This window comes from Phyllobates terribilis, unplaced genomic scaffold, assembly GCF_046119375.1.
Source record: "Phyllobates terribilis strain yellow unplaced genomic scaffold, ASM4611937v1 Scaffold_47__1_contigs__length_9908305, whole genome shotgun sequence".
Classification (NCBI taxonomy): Eukaryota; Metazoa; Chordata; class Amphibia; order Anura; family Dendrobatidae; genus Phyllobates; species Phyllobates terribilis.
In genome coordinates, this window is record NW_027362807.1 from 5,202,291 (window position 1) to 5,223,691 (window position 21,401).

At 49.1% G+C, this 21,401-nt stretch overlaps 1 pseudogene; it reads left to right on the plus strand.

Annotated features, from left to right (window-relative positions):
- Window positions 1–726: 726 nt before the first annotated feature.
- LOC141191595 (vacuolar protein sorting-associated protein 37A-like) overlaps window positions 727–21,401 on the plus strand; it is a 35,003-nt pseudogene continuing 14,328 nt past the window's right edge.

Sequence of the window (21,401 nt, forward strand, 5' to 3'; positions counted from 1 at the left end):
TATACAGAGCTCAGCATTCAGAGCACTGCTAGATCTGCAGTAGATAAAACTAAAATTTATCAAAACTGCAGCGAAATAAGGGACACATTTCTGGAATCAGGTTTCTGCCCTTACATCATGCAGATGGGATAGCAAAACCTGGTGGCAGATTCCATTTTAGAGCCATCGGATATTACCTTGTGACCTCTCAAAGGGGAACTTGATGTCTAGGATGGTTATTATTTTATGTCATGTGTCTCTTGCTGCGGGATAACTTGTATGTAATGTGTTGTATGTTAGGTCTATGAACAGTACAAGTCCTTCAGTACAGGGTTACCTGAGAAGCGTACCCAGCATGAAGCAGGACTTGTATTATGTTTTGTCAGGGATGATTAATGTCTGAGTGCTTTATGCTGCATTCTGCAGTCATCTCTCTGCCATCCTCCGTACACCCATCGCCGTCCTGTTCTCACACTTCTTTATTTGGCTTTTTTCTTGGGGTCGTAATATGGAGCATGTTGTATCCATAAAGCGGTCAGATTTGCCGGACCTCATGCTGTTCTGCCGAATCAGACCTAGATCACTATTGGGGGCTGGGGCACCTCCAATTCAAGACGGTAGACAAATCGTGTCTTGTGAGACTGCACGCTCCAGCACCCACAATACTGGAGCATCGGTTAGGTTTACACATATCCACCTGTTGTGTTTTCTTTTGGGACACAGCAGTTTGTAGAATTGTCATCATTAATGTTTTCTTTTTTTTATCTTTCCAGTATTACTGAAATTCAGAAAGATGTGGAGTACAGACTGCCAATCACCTTTAAGAACTTCACCATCAGCATCAATATGTAAGTGACACGGGGTGCTATTGTCTTAGTTGAGAGATTACGTTGCATTTGTTGGGGTTATTAAATGTGAACCTAATGGGAATTAAAGGGATTGTCCTCTACTTTGATATTGATAACATCAGCATTGGGTATCAATATCAAATCGATGGGGTTCTGACAGCCCCCCAGAGAGGGAGCCGCATGCTCCTATTCACTTGTGAAGATGGCCCCCACTGATTCCATATTAATGACCTATCCAATGGGTAAGTGATCAATATCAAGGTAGTGGGCAGCCCCTTAAAGAAAGCAGACCATATTAGGTACTTCTAGAATATCGTTGTCCCATGCTGTTGATAGACCCCACCGCGTGTAATCGGTACCCTACAATGACTTGTCATCCATAGTCATGTCTTGTAGCACTGGAGCCATTAAATTATGTTGCTTGGCGGCTCATGACGTCACTATAGATGATGTGTATTAATGCAAGTTGTTTAATTGCTACTAATAAGAAATCACTTTAAATCAATATGGAGGCTTATAGGGTCCTCTCAGCTTCCTTTTACATATGGAAGTAGTGGTAGAACAGTATCGGCGATTGTCCCTCCCCAGAAAAATTATCCTTTTTTTTTTTTGCAGAGCTCCGATGTGCCAGTCAAAAGGAAATGGAGTGTCTGCAGATTGGTGTGGGAGTGCAGAGGGGCGTGTCCGTGCACTTGAAAGGAGCTGTCTAAGTGCAGGGATACGCCCCAGTGCACTTCCAGACGGATTTGCATATGTTTTCCACACTAGATTTGTCATGATGGACTCATCAGATCTCTTATAACACCATTACGATCATATGTCAAGGTGCTGACGTCCCTTTATGCCTTACGCTACGTGCCACCTAAATGGATTTTCCATTGAGATGAGATGAGGCTGTTGGGTATTTTCCCCGGACCTGTCACGTTTCTGTAGGCTGCAGTCATGTATCCCGCGTCTTGCTCTAATACTTTGCTTTTATTGCAGTTTACTTCCGCCACAATTTCCTCAAGACAAACCTCTCATCACAGTCTTTCCACCGATAAGACATCACCTGGTGGACAAGCAAGGCCCCAATGTCACCTGTCCTTTACTACATAATGTAAGGAGACTTGGGAGATTTTGAGCACTGGACTTAGGAATGTTGTAATTTAACCTTTCAATGACTGAGGTGTTTTTTTTTATAAAGTGGATCTGTGTGGTCTCCTGACACGTCTGTTTTAGTAATCTTATAAACCCTATAAAATCACAAATGTGCAGAATTTGTGTGTCAGACCACTGTGCAGTGCCTTTGAAGGCTATGTTCACACATTGCGTTTTTTTCAGCGTTTTTTTAATGCAAATTTTCAGCTGTGTTTTACAGTACAAGCAAAGTCTATGAGATTTCAGAAATCTCATGCTCACACCCTGGTTTTTGTATGATCAGTATTTTGTGATTTGCATTGTTTTTTGCTGAATAGAGCACGTCACTTCTTTCAGTGTATTTCACCCATTGAAAGTAATGTGTAGTGAAAAAACGCCTAGTGTGAACATAGCCTTACATCTAATTGACAATGGGGTGTTACCTTACTCCTTGTCCATGTCTAATCAGTTTGGACAGTAGGCATAATCACTACGACCAGGGGCCTGGCAGTGGCCAGTTGTCAATGTATCCACACATTTCCAGAAGATTGGCACAACGCAGAGGACCTGGGAAGAAGAGATGCCACGGTATTGTTACTTCATAGGGAATACACCTCTTTATTTTGGTAGATGAGGTCTTTGTCAAACACATCTTCAGCAAAGGAGAACGAAATGAAAGGATTAATGTATGTGTTAATGACCCGGTTCTGCGTGTGCTCTACGTAAAATGTGGCTGCAGATGGCTGTGCTGCATCGACACGGGAGGTTTGGGAGCCACCTTACATCTAATGGGTGGGGGTCTTACATTGAGGTCCCCATTTCAGACATTTCTGATATTTCCAGTGAATTTTCCAAGGAAGTTTCAGATAAAAATACCATAAGAAAATGTGGTCAACCTTGTTTTAGTTTTTTTTTATAATATATAAGATTTTTAGTTATAGTCTTTGTTATGTTCACATAGAAGACCGGTGGGTTTTTTCTTTTTTAGTAACAAAGTATATACAGTGGGGAAAATAAGTATTGGATACACTGACAATTTTGCAAGTTTTCCCACCTACAAAGAATGGAGAGGGCTGTAATTTTTATCGTAGGTACACTTCACCTGTGAGAGACAGAATCTAAAAATAAAAAACAGAAAATAACATTTTATAATTTTTACATACTTATTTCATGCAATTATGCAAATTAATTATTTGATACAATAGAAAAACAGATCTTAATATTTGGTACGGAAACCTTTGTTTGCAATTACAGAGGTCAGACGTTTCCTGTAGTTCTTGACCAAGTTTGCAGACACTGCAGCAGGAATTTTGGACCACTCCTCCATACAGATCTTCTCCAGATCTTTCAAGTTTCGGGACTGTTGCTGGGTGCAGTTGTCCTGTCCCCTTTGCAGAAAAGCACCCCCAAAGTATAAGGTTTCTCCCAGCATGCTTCCCAGTTGGGACGGTGTTCTTGGGGTTGTACTCATCCTTCTTCTTTCTCCAAACACGGCAAGTGGAGTTGATACCAAAAAGTCCTATTTTGGTCTCATCTGACCACATGACCCTCTCCCATGCCTCCTCTGGATCACCCAGATGGTCATTGGCGAACTTCAAACGGGCCTGGACATGTGCTGGTGTGAGCAGGGGACCTGCAGGAGTTTAATCCATGACGGCATAGTGTGTTACTAATGGTAATGTTTGAGACTGTAGTCTCGGCTCTCTTCAGGTCATTGACCAGGTCCTCCTGTGTAGTTCTGGGCTGATTCCTGACCTTTCTCAGAATCATCCTTATCCCACGGGTCGAGATCTTGCATGGAGCCCCAGACCGAGGAAGATTGACAGTCATCTTGTGTTTCTTCCGTTTTCTAATAAATGTGCCAACAGTTGTTGCCTTCTCACCAAGCTGCTTGCATATTGTCCTGTAGCCAATCCCAGCCTGGAGCAGGTCTACAATTTTGTCCCTGGTGTCCTTAGATAGCTCTTTGGTCTTAACCATGGTGGATAGGTTGGAGTGTGATTGATTGAGTGTGTGGACAGGTGTCTTTTATACAGGTAACGAGTTCAAACAGGTACAATAAATACAGGTGAGGAGTGCAGAGTAAGAGGGCTTCTGAAAGAAAAACTAACAGGTCTGTGAGAGCCAGATTTCTTGCTGGTTGGTAGGTGATCAAATACTTATTTCATGCAATGAAATGCGATTTAATTATTTAAAAATCATCAAATGTGATTTTTTTTGGATTTTATTTTTAGATTCTGTCTCTCACAGTTGAAGTGTACCTATGATAAAAATGACAGACCTATCCATTCTTTGTAGGTGGGAAAACTTGCAAAATCGGCAGTGTATCAAATACTTATTTTCCCTACTGCGTGCGTGTATGTATATATATATATGTGTGTGTGTATGTACAGTACAGACCAAAAGTTTGGACACACCTTCTCATTTAAAGACTTTTTATGTATTTTCATGACTATGAAAATTGTACATTCACACTGAAGGCATCAAAACTATGAATTAACACATGTGGAATTATATACTTAACAAAAAGTGTGAAACAACTGAAAATATGTCTTATATTCTAGGTTCTTCAAAGTAGCCACTTTTTGCTTTGATGACTGCTTTGCACACTCCTGGCATTCTCTTGATGCGCTTCAAGTGGTAGTCACCGGTAATGGTCTTCCAACAATCTTGAAGGAGTTCCCGGAGATGCTTAGCACTTGTTGGCCCTTTTGCCTTCACTCGGCGGTCCAGCTCACCCCAAACCATCTCGATTGGGTTCAGGTCTGGTGACTGTGGAGGCCAGGTCATCTGGCGTAGCACCCCATCACTCTCCTTCTTGGTCAAATAGCCCTTACACAGACTGGAGTTGTGTTTGGGGTCATTGTCCTTTTGAAAAATAAATGATCGTCCAACTAAACGCAAACCGGATGGAATAGCATGCCGCTGCAAGATGCTGTGGTAGCCATGCTGGTTCAGTATGCCTTCAATTTTGAATAAATCTCCAACAGTGTCACCAGCAAAGCACCCCCACACCATCACTCCTCCTCCTCCATGCTTCACTGTGTGAACCAGGCATGTAGAGTCCATCCGTTCACCTTTTCTGCGTCGCACAAAGACATGGTGGTTGGAACCAAAGATCTCAAATTTGGACTCATCAGACCAAAGCACAGATTTCCACTGGTCTACTGTCCATTCCTTGTGTTCTTTAGCCCAAACAAGTCTCTTCTGCTTGTTGCCTGTCCTTAGCAGTGGTTTCCTAGCAGCTATTTTACCATGAAGGCCTGCTGCACAAAGTCTCCTCTTAACAGTTGTTGAAGAGATGTTTCTGCTGCTAGAACTCTGTGTGGCATTGACCTGGTCTCTAATCTGAGCTGCTGTTAACCTGCGATTTCTGAGGCTGGTGACTCGGATAAACTTATCCTCAGAAGCAGAGGTGACTCTTGGTCTTCCTTTCCTGGGGCAGTCCTCATGTGAGACAGTTTCTTTGTAGCGCTTGATGGTTTTTGCAACTGCACTTGGGGACACTTTCAAAGTTTTCACAATTTTTCGGACTGACTGACCTTCATTTCTTAAAGTAATGATGGCCACTCGTTTTTCTTTACTTAGCTGCTTTTTTCTTGCCATAATACAAATTCTAACAGTCTATTCAGTAGGACTATCAGCTGTGTATCCACCAGACTTCTGCACAACACAACTGATGGTCCCAACCCCATTTATAAGGCAAGAAATCCCACTTATTAAACCTGACTGGGCACACCTGTGAAGTGAAAACCATTTCTGGTGACTACCTCTTGAAGCTCATCAAGAGAATGCCAAGAGTGTGCAAAGCAGCCATCAAAGCAAAAGGTGGCTACTTTGAAGAACCTAGAATATAAGACATATTTTCAGTTGTTTCACACTTTTTTGTTAAGTATATAATTCCACATGTGTTAATTCATAGTTTTGATGCCTTCAGTGTGAATGTACAATTTTCTTAGTCATGAAAATACAGATAAATCTTTAAATGAGAAGGTGTGTCCTTTTGGTCTGTACTGTATATATACACTGCTCAAAAAAATAAAGGGAACACTTAAACAACAGAATATAACTCCAAGTAGATCAAACTGTCCACTTAGGAAACGACACTGATTGACAATCAATTTCACATGCTGTTGTGCAAATGGAATAGACAATAGATGGAAATTATTGGCAATTATCAAGACACCCTCAAAGGATTGATTCTGCAGGTGGGGACCACAGACCACATCTCAGTACCAATGCTTTCTGGCAGATGTTTTGGTCACTTTTGAATGTTGGTTATGCTTTCACACTCGTGGTAGCATGAGACAGACTCTACAACCCACAGAAGTTGCTCAGGTAGTGCAGCTCATCCAGGATGGCACATCAGTGCGAGCTGTGGCAAGAAGGTTTGCTGTGTCTGTCAGCGTAGTGTCCAGAGGCTGGAGGTGCTACCAGGAGACAGGCCAGTACACCAGGAGACAAGGAGGGGGCCGTAGGAGGGCAACAACCCAGCAGCAGGACCGCTACCTCAGCCTTTGTGCAAGGAGGAACAGGGGGAGCACTGACAGAGCCCTGCAAAATGACCTCCAGCAGGCCACAAATGTTCATGTGTCTGCACAAACGGTTAGAAACCGACTCCATGAGGGTGGTATGAAGGCCCGACGTCCACAGATGGGGGTTGTGATCACATCCCAACATTGTGCAGGACGCTTGGCATTTGCCACAGAACACCAGGATTGGCAAAGTCGCCACTGGCACCCTGTGCTCTTCACAGATGAAAGCAGGTTCACACTGAGCACATGTGACAGACATGACAGAGTCTGGAGACGCCACGGAGAGCGATCTGCTGCCTGCAACATCCTTCAGCATGACCGGTTAGGCAGTGGGTCAGTAATGGTGTGGAGTGGCATTTCTTTGGAGGGCCGCACAGCCCTCCATGTGCTCGCCAGAGGTAGCCTGACTGCCATTAGGTACCGAGATGAGATCCTCAGACCCCTTGTGAGACCATATGCTGGTGAGGTTTGCCCTGGGTTCCTCCTAATGCAGGACAATGCCAGACCTCATGTGGCTGGAGTGTGTCAGCAGTTCCTGCAAGATGAAGGCATTGAAGCTATGGACTGGCCCGCCCGTTCCCCAGACCTGAATCCGATTGAGCACATCTGGGACATCATGTCTCGCTCCATCCACCAACGTCACGTTGCACCACAGACTGTCCAGGAGTTGGCGGATGCTTTAGTCCAGGTCTGGGAGGAGATCGCACAGGAGACCATCCGCAACCTCATCAGGAGCATGCCCAGGCGTTGTAGGGAGGTCATACAGGCATGTGGAGGCCACACACAATACTCAGCCTCATTTTGACTTGTTTTAAGGACATTACATCAAAGTTGGATCAGCCTGTAGTGTGTTTTACCACTTTAATTTTGGGGGTGGCTCCAAATCCAGGCCTCCATTAGTTAATAAATTTGATTTCCATTGATGATTTTTATGTGATTTTGTTGTCAGCACATTCAGCTTTGTACAGAACAAAGTATTCAATGAGAATATTTCATTCATTCAGATCTAGGATGTGTTATTTGAGTGTTCCCTTTATTTTTTTGAGCAGTGTATGTATATGTGTGTGTATATATATAATTTTTTTTTTTTTTTTCAATACATATTTCACTTTGGAGCTGACATAAGTCATGGACATGGGCTCTGTATCATGATATGTCTCCAATTTAGCAAATCTAGATCATGAAAGTAACTCTGTGAGCTGCCATGTTGTCACCCTGAGTAATATGCTATAGGTATCATTACTGAGTCATATAGTGATGAAGTGATTGACAGTTGCTCCTGCTTTCTATCGAGCGTCTCTCCTGCTCTCTCTCTCGAGCGTCTCTCCTGCTTTCTCTCTCGAGCATCTCTCCTGCACTCTCTCTCGAGCGTCTCTCCTGCTCTTTCTCTCTCGAGCGTCTCTCCTGCTCTCTCTCTCGAGCATCTCTCCTGCTCTCTCTCTCGAGCGTCTCTCCTGCTCTCTCTCTCTAGCTTCTCTCCTGCTCTCTCTCGAGCGTCTCTCCTGCTCTCTCTCTCTAGCTTCTCTCCTGCTCTCTCTCGAGCGTCTCTCCTGCTCTCTCTCTCGGGCGTCTCTCCTGCTCTCTCTCGAGCGTCTCTCCTGCTCTCTCTCTCGAGCATCTCTCCTGCTCTCTCTCTCGAGCGTCTCTCCTGCTCTCTCTCTCTCGAGCGTCTCTCCTGCTCTCTCTCTCGAGCATCTCTCCTGCTCTCTCGAGCGTCTCTCCTGCTCTCTCTCTCTAGCTTCTCTCCTGCTCTTTCTCTCGAGCGTCTCTCCTGCTCTCTCTCGAGCGTCTCTCCTGCTCTCTCTCGAGCGTCTCTCCTGCTCTCTCTCTCGGGCGTCTCTCCTGCTCTCTCTCGAGCGTCTCTCCTGCTCTCTCTCTCGAGCGTCTCTCCTGCTCTCTCTCTCGAGCGTCTCTCCTGCTCTCTCTCTCGAGCATCTCTCCTGCTCTCTCTCTCGAGCGTGTCTCCTGCTCTCTCTCGAGCGTCTCTCCTGCTCTCTCTCTCTCGAGCGTCTCTCCTGCTCTCTCTCTCGAGCATCTCTCCTGCTCTCTCTCTCGAGCGTCTCTCCTGCTCTCTCTCTCTAGCTTCTCTCCTGCTCTTTCTCTCGAGCGTCTCTCCTGCTCTCTCTCGAGCGTCTCTCCTGCTCTCTCTCTCGAGCGTCTCTCCTGCTCTCTCTCGAGCGTCTCTCCTGCTCTCTCTCTCGAGTGTCTCTCCTGCTCTCTCTCTCTCGAACGTCTCTCCTGCTCTCTCTCTCGAGCGTCTCTCCTGCTCTCTCTCGAGCGTCTCTCCTGCTCTCTCTCGAGCGTCTCTCCTGCTCTCTCTCTCTCGAGCTTCTCTCCTGTTCTCTCTCTCTCGAGCATCTCTCTCTCTCTAGCGTCTCTCCTGCTCTCTCTCTCTCGAGCGTCTCTCCTGCTCTCTCTCTCGAGCGTCTCTCCTGCTCTCTCTCTCGAGCGTCTCTCCTGCTCTCTCTCGAGCGTCTCTCCTGCTCTCTCTCGAGAGTCTCTCCTGCTCTCTCTCTCGAGCATCTCTCCTGCTCTCTCTCTCGAGCATCTCTCCTGCTCTCTCTCTCGAGCTTCTCTCCTGCTCTCTCTCTCGAGCGTCTCTCTCTCTCTAGCGTCTCTCCTGCTCTCTCTCTCTCGAGCGTCTCTCCTGCTCTCTCTCTCTCGGGCGTCTCTCCTGCTCTCTCTCTCTCGAGCGTCTCTCCTGCTCTCTCTCTCTCGAGCGTCTCTCCTGCTCTCTCTCTCGAGCGTCTCTCCTGCTCTCTCTCTCGAGCGTCTCTCCTGCTCTCTCTCTCTCGAGCATCTCTCCTGCTCTCTCTCTCGAGCGTCTCTCCTGCTCTCCCTCTCTCGAGCATCTCTCCTGCTCTCTCTCTCGAGCGTCTCTCCTGCTCTCTCTCGAGCGTCTGTCCTGCTCTCTGTCGAGCGTCTCTCCCGCTCTCTCTCTCTCGAGCGTCTCTCCTGCTCTCTCTCTCGAGCGTCTCTCCTGCTCTCTCTCTCGAGCATCTCTCCTGCTCTCTCTCTCGAGCGTCTCTCCTGCTCTCTCTCTCCCGAGCGTCTCTCCTGCTCTCTCTCTCGAGCGTCTCTCCTGCTCTCTCTCTCGAGCGTCTCTCCTGCTCTCTCTCTCGAGCGTCTCTCCTGCTCTCTCTCTCGAGCGTCACTCCTGCTCTCTCTCTCGAACGTCTCTCCTGATCTCTCTCTCGAGCGTCTCTCCTGCTCTCTCTCTCTCGAGCGTCTCTCCTGCTCTCTCTCTCTCGAGCGTCTCTCCTGCTCTCTCTCTCAAGCTTCTTTCCTGCTCTCTCTCTCGAGCGTCTCTCCTGCTCTCTCTCTCTCAAGCGTCTCTCCTGCTCTCTCTCTCTCGAGCGTCTCTCCTGCTCTCTCTCTCGAGCGTCTCTCCTGCTCTCTCTCTCGAGCGTCTCTCCTGCTCTCTCTCTCTCGAGCGTCTCTCCTGCTCTCTCTCTCTCGAGCGTATCTCCTGATCTTGAGCGTCTCTCCTGCTCTCTCTCTCTCTCGAGCGTCTCTCCTGCTCTCTCTCTCTCGAGCATCTCTCCTGATCTTGAGCGTCTCTCCTGCTCTCTCTCTCGAGCGTCTCTCCTGCTCTCTCTCTCTCGAGCGTCTCTCCTGCTCTCTCTCTCTCGAGCGTCTCTCCTGATCTTGAGCGTCTCTCCTGCTCTCTCTCTCGAGCGTCTCTCCTGCTCTCTCTCTCGCGCGTCTCTCCTGCTCTCTCTCTCTCGAGCGTCTTTCTAGCGTCTCTCCTGCTCTCTCTCTCTCGAGCGTCTCTCCTGCTCTCTCTCTCTTGAGCGTCTTTCTAGCGTCTCTCCTGCTCTCACTCTCTCGAGCGTCTCTCCTGCTCTCTCTCTCTCTCGAGCGTCTTTCTAGCGTCTCTCCTGATCTTGAGCGTCTCTCCTGCTCTCTCTCTCTCTCTCGAGCGTCTCTCCTGCTCTCTCTCTCTCGAGGGTCTTTCTAGCGTCTCTCCTGCTCTCTCCAGCCCTTGTCTGCTTGATCGCTGATACTGCCATACTTTGTGGTCTGTATACACTGTGTTCCAAATTATTATGCAAATAATATTTTCTCAGATTTTCCCATATTACCTATATGAATTGCAGTCATTGTAATTTTCCAGTCAAATAACTATTAGAGTACAATTGAAAGGTTTTTGTACAAACTGCCTATGATAACAGTATATTTAAAAAAAAAAAAAAAACTCAAACTGCACTCAAAATGCATGTTCCAAATTATTATGCACAGCAGAGTTTTCAACCTTTTCATTTTAATAAAGAACAAAAAAATGGTCTTTCTTGAAATTATAAGCATTAGCAGGTTATTACAAACTGAAATCAAACAGTTTTCAACTCAAAACTTTATTCTAGGTGATGTTACATTTGCACATAGGACCCCTTGTTCGAAAGGAGCTTCTGAACTCTCTCATTCATTGAATTTGTCAGGTTTTGGATGGTTTCTGCTTCAATTGTTTTGCATGAGGACAGAATACCCTCCCAGAGCTGTTGCTTAGATGTGAGCTGCCTCCCGCCATCATAGACACTCCTTTCGATGATGCTCCAGAGGTTCTCAATGGGGTTGAGGTCAGGGGAGCATGGGGGCCACACCATAAGTTTGTCCCCTTTTATGCCCATAGCAGCCAGAGATGCAGATGTGTTATGTGCAGCATGAGATGGGGCATTATCATGCATGAAAATGATCTTGCTGCGGAATGCACGGTTCTTCTTCTTGAACCATGGAAGGAAGTGCTGTTTGAGAAACTCAACATACATTATGGAGTTAGAATCATAGAATCATAGAATGGTAGAGTTGGAAGGGACCTCCTGGGTCATCTGGTCCAACCCCCTGCTCAAAGCAGGATTCACTAGATCATCTCAGACAGTTGTCTGTCCAGCCTCTGTTTGAAGACGATAGAATCATAGAATGGTAGAGTTCATCTTTACCCCTTCAGGGATCCTAAAAGGGCCGACAATCCCTCTCCCCATGATTCCAGCCCAAGACATTACTCCACCTCCTCCTTGTTGGCGCCGTAGCCGTGTTTGCATGGGGTGTCCATCAACCAGCCATCCTCCACTCCATCTATCTGGACCATCGAGATCATTTCATGCATGATAATGCCCCGTCTCATGCTGCACATAACACATCTGCTTCTCTGGCTGCTATTGGCATAAAAGGGGACAAACTTATGGTGTGACCCCCATGCTCCCCTGACCTCAACCCCATTGAGAACCTCTGGAGCATCATCAAAAGGAGTGTCTATGATGGTGGGAGGCAGTTCACATCTAAGCAACAGCTCTGGGAGGGTATTCTGTCCTCATGCAAAACAATTGAAGCAGAAACCATCCAAAACCTGACAAATTCAATGAATGAGAGAGTTCAGAAGCTCCTTTCGAACAAGGGGTCCTATGTGCAAATGTAACATCACCTAGAATAAAGTTTTGAGTTGAAAACTGTTTGATTTCAGTTTGTAATAACCTGCTAATGCTTATAATTTCAAAAAAGACATTTTTTTTGTTCTTTATTAAAATGAAAAGGTTGAAAACTCTGCTGTGCATAATAATTTGGAACATGCATTTTGAGTGCAGTTTGAGTTTTTTATTTTTTTAATAATATCCTGTTATCATAGGCAGTTTGTACAAAAACCTTTCAATTGTACTCTAATAGTTATTTGACTGGAAAATTACAATGACTGCAATTCATATAGGTAATTTGGGAAAATCTGAGAAAATATTATTTGCATAATAATTTGGAACACAGTGTAAAGCCAGGAATCTCTGATCATGTTAGGTGTTATTATGGCATTAGCCACATGATTCTTTCTGATGAGAGTTTACAGCTGTTAACATCTTAACAATTTTCTCCTTTTTTAGTTTACTATGCACTCAGATCTTGGGAAAATAGTCCAGAATTTACTAGAAGAGTTTTGGAAAAGCCCTCCAACCCTGGCCCCAACCTCTGGCTCTTTCCCCTAGTAAGTAATTATATTGGCCTGAGATCTCAGATCCTTCCATTGTTATGGTGGAATATCATCTAAGTTTAAAGGGTTATTCCAATATTCTTAAAGTGGTGAAATTGCAAAATTCTTGTAAAATCAAGCAATTTAGTAATTTACTTGTTATTAAAAATCCTTTCCATTCTCAACAATGGAAGTATATTTAATTTTATTCTTTTCTGCTTCTGCGGTGGCAAAATACAAGTCCTTCCCAGTAGAGCTTGTAAGCACTGCCCGAAGCTGGCTGGATGGCTGGAGCGCACTGCCGGCTTCAGTGCCGCTGCTTCCCAGATGCTGCAAAGGCAAAATGATCTCTGCTTGCAGCACCAGAGAGCGCATAGTTCGGACAAGCCGCACAACACATGCCGCTGCACCAAGCTGTCAATCAAGCAGGAGCGCACTGCTCCCCATAAATCGGGCAGCGAGGAGGCTGGGGAGCGGTGCACTTCTACTTGATAAGATGGCACATCCGCTTTTAGCACTTATTTCTGCTCATCTGAACGATTGTTTACCCTCACATTGCGGCTGAATTTGTGGTTCCATGTAGCAAATGACAGTAAGTTCTAATTTTGACTGCAGGTTTCTTTGTAGAGTTGTACCTTAACTTGTACCTGAACTTTTCTTTTTCTCTCCTTTAGACTTTTAACATTATCAAAATTCAGACTTTACAAATTATGGGTCCCCTCCTTTCCATATTGTTTGATGGGAATACCCACTGTACACCAATGATGAGAGTTTTGTACCGAGTGGTTGGGGTCTAAGGGCTAGCGTTTCTCCTTGTGGAGAATGCCAAGCCAAGCCTGGCATGTCAGAGTGAGGAGACGTATATGACGCGCCCCCTGGGCCAGTGTTGTTGGGGATACCCGGAGCCGGATCAGATGGGGGTTGTAGTCTCCGAGTGGCTGTGACCCGGTCCGTGCCCAGGGTGTCAAGCTCAGTGTGTGGCAGTCCTTACTGATGTTACTAAAGTTCTTTATGTCGACTACGCCACCCGTTGAATTGCGGTCACTACGGCCGCCGCTGCAGCAGGGTCCGCTGAGGCTGATGGTGTTTGTGCAGCTTAGGTAGTATAACCCCCAATGGGAGGGGTATAGCCCCAGGGGGGTCAGGTGCAGAGGATGGTGGTTGTGGAGGTGCAGGGATGATGGTAATGAGAGTCAGAGTTGGGTTGTGCAGTTCAGGGTTCTTTACTTACTGCAGATGTTCCGGTCACTCCGGCCTTGAGTGACCACCCGAGCCGTGCTGAGTCCACCAGGTCCTGGACTCGGCCAACCCCCAAGTAGTTCTGGAGCGTGGTTCTGAGCTCCCGTTCTGTCCTGTCCTCGTCTCTGGCCTTCCCCACCAGGGATCCACCTATGTCCGGCTCCCTCGGGCCTTCTGTTGGTAAAACCCTTGACTCTGGGTTCCCTGACCCTTCGCGTGGTCTGCCTTCCGGGTGGATATGGTGGGTGGCCGTGGCAGATGCTGCCCACGGCCTCCGGTCTCTGGCTGAGGTATGCTGTAGCCCCCACCAGTTTGGGATCCGGTACCCTGTTGCCAACTCTTCACCCTGTGGTTGTATTTGGGCTCTCAGAGTTCCTTCTTTCTCCCCCTCTGGGTCTTTCGTTCTCTCCTCTCTCACTCCGGGCCTGGGGCTGCTCTGCTCCTCTGCTTTCTTCCACTGCTCTGCAAAGACTTACTTCTCACAGACTGACTGACTGACTGTGGCTGACTGACTGACTGACCCTGATCTTAGATGGTTCCCACCTTTTATACTCCCTCTATGTGTGAGCTCAGGTGACCAGCACCCAATGAGCTCCTAGCACTACCCAGACTGCTCCCCCTATCTGCCCCTACACTACTGGGATGGTCCACCCCCCTCCCACTCCAGCCAAGGACAGACTCGATCGTACCTGCACATTTCTAAGTGGGAGTACCGTTGGTCTGCCCTCCGGAAATGGGATGTGTGTAGTGCATGCAGCTAACTGAGCTCAGTTCCACACTCCATCCTTACCCGGGAGTGGAATATCACACCTCTGGCTGAGGTGCAATACCCCTGTAGCAGCCGAATCCTCAGGGTGCTACATTCCCCCCTGGTAAATCACAGCACGTCCTCGGGCTGTAAGATATAAAAAACACCAAAACATACAATTTTTTTCATATAAACATAATAAAACATATAAAACAACATATATTAGCAGCATCATAAAACTTTTCATATAAAACTTTCTCGTAGTCGTTTCTTGCTTCTAGCTCCTCCGGTCACTGTGCAACTTGTGACCGGGTAAAGTGCGACAGTCTCTTGAAGAAAAACAGTTTCCTATAAAACCGGTAGGGGGCGCTTTAGGAAGCGCAACTATATACAAGGGGATATGGCCGCTCTCAGTCCTCGGCCAGCTATTAGGAACTAGGGACACACAGGCATCAGTTCACACTTTGTCCCAACGGGGAACATATTTTAAATAAGTAACAGTTCTTGGTACCCCGACGGGCAACTTTATACAGTCTCTCTCTACCGTACTTCAACGACGGCGTCCTCCTGCTCTTTCTTTGTGGACAGTTTCAGTTTCAGACCCGTCCGGGTCCTCTTGCTCCTCCTCACACCGCAGCTCCTCCTCCGTCAGGCGATGCACATGGAGGGCGTAGGGTCCTTTGGCACACTTGTGCCGGGTGAAGGTGACCTCGTCCCCTAAATACAGGTCACGACCTCTGTGTCCCTCCGGTAGGTGGGACTCAACGTCTCTCCTGGTCACGAAGACGTCGCCTGGGGTGCGGTGATCCCTGATGAAACCCCACCCATGCTGCAGATTGAACTTTATCACAGTCCCGATGGTACGGGGACCATGCGCTGCACGGGGGTTTCTCCTGGTCCAGCTCTTCTGCTCCGCGCTCCTGACTTGGGCTTGTTGTTCCCGGACCCGCCTCTCTCTCCGCTCCCTCTCAAAGACCTCGAGCTGCTGGCGGCAGCACTCTGCACGCTCCGCTGCGGCTGCCCGAGTCTCCTGAGTGAACCCCATGAGGTCTTCTCCGGTGGGGTCCCACTCAAACTGGGTCTCTTCTAGCGGGGGCGAGATCCTCTTTACAGGCTTTGGAGCCGGGATCAGGGGTTCACACATGGGCCTTGCCCTCTGGAGTTCTAGTTCGTAGTACTCTTGGGGCCAGATGAAGGGCTGCCCATCCGGCCAGGTATGTTGGGCGAACAGGTTTTCACCCAGGTGCGGCACTCTTGATGTTACGGGCGCTGTGGTGGTAGCGGCACCCGGGTTGCCCAGGCCTTGCGACCAGGCTTGGGGCACTTTGAAAGTAAAGGGCACCGTAAGGACGGCGGCGCCCTGTGTTACTTGGCCCTGCGACCAGGCCGGTGGCTCCGCGGAGGTAGGGGGCGCTGTTGGTATTGCGGCGCCCGGGGGTACTAGGCCTTGCGACCAGGCCGATGGTACTTCCTGCTTGGTCACGCTCGGGGTCGAGGCGTGTGACGTCACAGGGGTCGCGGCTCCCGTTTGAGGCCTAGTCTGCGGCGGTGACGTTGCAGCGACGGGCACGGCAGGGGATACTTCGGGCTCTGCGACGGGGAGCTGGGGCAGGTACGCGGTTTCCCGGTTTGGGGTAGAGACGTCCCCTTTACCTGCCTCCTTTCGTTCGGCTCCCTTCTCGGCGCCGTCTCCGGCCTTCAGTCCTCCTGCGCCATCCTCAGAGGCGGTCTGTCTCCTCATCTCGGGTGGCGTGCTCCGCTGACGGGTTCTTGTCTGCTGGGCCATCTCACGGCTCCATTCTGCTAACGTCTCTCGCTGCACCCGGGCCATCCTCCGTGCGAGGCCCTCCAGCGCGGTCTGTGCACACTCCCGATCTCGGGGGAGCTGTGCCAAGACCTCCACTAAGCCTAGTGGGGTCGTTGCTTCTAGCAGGCTCCTGACCAACGGGTCGGTGCTGCTCTGCTCTCCTCCCATTGTCTCCAGCAGGCCTTCTGGAGTGGCGACCGGCAACAGGCTCCTGACCACTGGGTCGGTGCTGCCTGGAGTGGCGGCCCGCATCAGGCTCCTGACCGCTGGGTCGGTGCTGCCTGGCTCTCCCTCCATCTCCGGGTAGGCTCTTTCTGGACTCTGCTCCAGGCTTCTTGTCTCCGGGTGCGCTCTCTCCAGACTGCTCCAAGCTGCACCCATCTTTGTTCTCTTGTTCTCAGTCCTCCCACTTCGAGGGCGGTCCCGGGGCCACTTGGTGATTGTCAGCTCCAGGGGCAGTTCTTTCACGCTGACAGACACCTCTAGCATCACAGTCTCTGTTGGTGGGGGCGGTTTCCACTTTTGGCGCCATTTTCGGTCCTGGCCCACGATGGGAGGCGGCCTCTTGCCACCCTCTGGCACGCCCATAATGGCGTCCGCTCCCCCAAGGCGGGAAATCTTCAGAAATGGCAGGAATCGTCTCCCAGTGGCGGGAAACTCCATGGATGGCGGGAAAAAGCTGCAAATGGCGGACAACCGGCGGGAAACGACCTGTGATGGGGCCCGATGGCGGGGACCCTCCGGAACCGGCAGGAGACTTCTTTTTAAGGTAAACTTGTTCTTTTCTTCAGGCACGCAGTACCCGGGTGTTGCGGGCACGAGATCCTGCCGACTACGCCAAAGTTGACGCGCCCCCTGGGCCAGTGTTGTTGGGGATACCCGGAGCCGGATCAGATGGGGGTTGTAGTCTCCGAGTGGCTGTGACCCGGTCCGTGCCCAGGGTGTCAAGCTCAGTGTGTGGCAGTCCTTACTGATGTTACTAAAGTTCTTTATGTCGACTACGCCACCCGTTGAATTGCGGTCACTACGGCCGCCGCTGCAGCAGGGTCCGCTGAGGCTGATGGTGTTTGTGCAGCTTAGGTAGTATAACCCCCAACGGGAGGGGTATAGCCCCAGGGGGGTCAGGTGCAGAGGATGGTGGTTGTGGAGGTGCAGGGATGATGGTAATGAGAGTCAGAGTCGGGTTGTGCAGTTCAGGGTTCTTTACTTACTGCAGATGTTCCGGTCACTCCGGCCTTGAGTGACCACCCGAGCCGTGCTGCGTCCACCAGGTCCTGGACTCGGCCAACCCCCAAGTAGTTCTGGAGCGTGGTTCTGAGCTCCCGTTCTGTCCTGTCCTCGTCTCTGGCCTTCCCCACCAGGGATCCACCTATGTCCGGCTCCCTCGGGCCTTCTGTTGGTAAAACCCTTGACTCTGGGTTCCCTGACCCTTCGCGTGGTCTGCCTTCCGGGTGGATATGGTGGGTGGCCGTGGCAGATGCTGCCCACGGCCTCCGGTCTCTGGCTGAGGTATGCTGTAGCCCCCACCAGTTTGGGATCCGGTACCCTGTTGCCAACTCTTCACCCTGTGGTTGTATTTGGGCTCTCAGAGTTCCTTCTTTCTCCCCCTCTGGGTCTTTCGTTCTCTCCTCTCTCACTCTGGGCCTGGGGCTGCTCTGCTCCTCTGCTTTCTTCCACTGCTCTGCAAAGACTTACTTCTCACAGACTGACTGACTGACTGTGGCTGACTGACTGACTGACCCTGATCTTAGATGGTTCCCACCTTTTATACTCCCTCTATGTGTGAGCTCAGGTGACCAGCACCCAATGAGCTCCTAGCACTACCCAGACTGCTCCCCCTATCTGCCCCTACACTACTGGGATGGTCCACCCCCCTCCCACTCCAGCCAAGGACAGACTCGATCGTACCTGCACATTTCTAAGTGGGAGTACCATTGGTCTGCCCTCCGGAAATGGGATGTGTGTAGTGCATGCAGCTAACTGAGCTCAGTTCCACACTCCATCCTTACCCGGGAGTGGAATATCACACCTCTGGCTGAGGTGCAATACCCCTGTAGCAGCCGAATCCTCAGGGTGCTACATATAAGCCGTGCATGCTCCTCTGGGCAATTAAATATGCAAATTGTCTCTTCAGAGAGGAAGAGGATTAGAACTTTAGCGCCACCTTTTGGAAGTAATCCTAAAAGTCAATATCGACCCTTTAACGAGCCTTGCTATATGACTTGTGATAAAAGCCAAACCAGATTCTCAATTTGCAGACACGGTGTGTCGGGGAAACTCTGCATGATGCCGCTGCACATGAGACTATGTTCACACGTCAGTAATCATCCATTAGAGCGTTCTAACATGATTATTGGATGTGTGAACATAGTCCGTATCCAGCAGCAATCTGATAACAGAACAGTTGTGCAGGCCCAACTTTTTTTTATGTGGCAAAAAAAAACAACTTATTTCAATTTGATCCATTTTGTAACATTGAACCCTATGGAAAACTGATTTGTTAATTAGCCATCCATTTTTTTTTTCATTTTGCAACAGGTTAATTGTTCTATTTACTGGATCAGTTTCAAAAGGAAGAAAACAGATGGCTAATAAACGGATCCGTTTTCCATAGACGTCAGTGTTAAGAAAATGGACCGAGTTGAAATTAGTTTCTTTTCAGGTGGACAAAAAAGTTGTGTCAATTATTTTTTTGTGTGTGTGAATGGATCGCTGCTGGATCCATCCTACCTGATGATTACTGGACATGTGAACATAGGCTAACGCTATGGGAGCTGTGGAAATGGCGGTGTGTTCACAATCATTTACACTTCAGAGACCAAAGAAGTCTTCAGTTGTAGTGACAAGTTGGAGTCACAGTGATGTAAATTTATCAGAAATCTGTGGCGGTGAATAGAAGAGACTTGGAGCACAAAGCTGGTGCGATGGGGCGGTCATTTTCAAGACTGCTTAAGCTGTAGCGTTATTGGCAGCACATCATCGCCCTGTGTGATCAGATCGTGTGCTGCTGAGATTCTATCATATTAACCATCATTCTGTGCGGACAGAAGTGCGGCTCGCCTGTCTACACATCTCCAGAAGTGACTGCCTATGGATATGATGCTGCTGATGGGCAGAATGGGTATAATGACTAAACCCAGCATTACAGGGTGCTATATACCATCCAGACGGCTCCTCTTACTTCTCTTGTACATTTTCTGTCCGTGGATGTGCTGTATGTTGCTGCTGCCGGTAAGCAGGGCCCGGACAGTTCTCTCCCATTGTGCACCTTGCATGGCGGCTACACTAGCAGTAGAGGAGAGGTGATCATCTGGCAGCCCATGTGGAGTACGGGCTACATTGTGTCCTCATGAAGCCTGTCAGTAACCTTATCTGCAGATTAACATCTCTGCTATACTAATAGGATTGCAGGGTAACTGTGTGTTAATAGTGTGTATCTGTCCGTACACAGTATGTTCAGAGCTGCAGAATTACAGCACATAATAGGCTGATCTATCTGCTGGCATGTTGGCGACACAGCATCTACCTACAGATATTGTATGTCCTATTTCATTACGATCGTGCTTGGGAGAATACTAATCTAATGAGGGAAACCCTTTCTTGTCTTTCCGCCTGTACAGCAATCCCGCAGGGAGGCCTCCGTACCCTCTTTCTGGCTTTTCTTTGTTTCCACCTTTCCCTACACAAGATAACAATAGATCAGTGCCAGTATCTGAACCTGTTCCTTCCACATATAACTCTGCCAAAACTGCCGCCCCCGCATACGGCCTAATTACAGATCTGCCGGTGCCTGTCCCCCCGTCTGAAGTAAGTGCGCAGCCGTGATCAGAAAAAGCCAAAAAATGTCAATTAAACTTTAATAGGTGGGCAGGGAAGATGTTTCTGTAAAGGGGTTGTCTGGTCTAAAACGACAAGTCTGCAGTCACTGTGTATGACTGCAGACTTGTGAATCCTCACATAGAGCACACTGCACACAGTGAGGATTCTGTGGTGTCCACACCGGGAAAGGCGGTCAGGTGGCCACAAGTATATGACGCACCCCCTGGGCCATATTCTTTAGGGGAATACCCGGAGCCGGATCAGATGGGGGTTGTAGTCTCCGAGTGGCTGTGACCCGGTCCGTGCCCAGGGTGTCAAGCTCAGTGTGTGGCAGTCCTTACTGATGTTACTAAAGTTCTTTATGTCGACTACGCCACCCGTTGTATTGCGGTCACTACGGCCGCCGCTGCAGCAGGGTCCGCTGAGGCTGATGGTGTTGGTGCAGCTTAGGTAGTATAACCCCCAACGGGAGGGGTATAGCCTCAGGGGGTCAGGTGCAGAGGATGGTGGTTGTGGAGGTGCAGGGAGGATGGTAATCAGAGACAGAGTCGGGTTGTGCAGTTCAGGGTTTTTACTTACTGCAGATGTTCCGGTCACTCCGGCCTTGAGTGACCACCCGAGCCGTGCTGCGTCCACCAGGTCCTGGACTCGGCCAACCCCCAAGTAGTTCTGGAGCGTGGTTCTGAGCTCCCTTTCTGTCCTGTCCTCGTCTCTGGCCTTCCCCACCAGGGATCCACCTATGTCCGGCTCCCTCGGGCCTTTTGGTGGTAAACCCTTGTCTCTGGGTTCCCTGACCCTATTCGTGGTCTGCCTTCCGGGCGGATATGGTGAGTGGTCGTGGCAGATGCTGCCCACGACCTCCGGTCTCTGGCTGAGGTGTGCTGTAGCCTCCACCAGCTTGGGATCCGGTACCCTGTTGCCAACTCTTCACCCTGTGGTTTAGTTTGGGTTCTCAGAGTTCCTTCTTTCTCCCCCTCTGGGTCCTTCTTTCTCCTCTCTCTTGGCCTGGGGCTGCTCTGCTCCTCTGCTCTCTTCCTCTGCAAAGACTGGCAGACTGACTGACTGACCAGCCTTCTACAAAAGACTCCTCTGCAAAGACCCTGATCTAAGATGGTTCCCACCTTATATACTCCCTCTATGTGTGAGCTCAGGTGACCAGCACCCAATGAGCTCCTAGCACTACCCAGACTGCTCCCCCTATCTGCCCCTACACTACTGGGATGGTCCACCCCCCTCCCACTCCAGCCAAGGACAGACTCGATCGTACCTGCACATTTCTAAGTGGGAGTACCATTGGTCTGCCCTCCGGAAATGGGATGTGTGTAGTGCATGCAGCTAACTGAGCTCAGTTCCACAC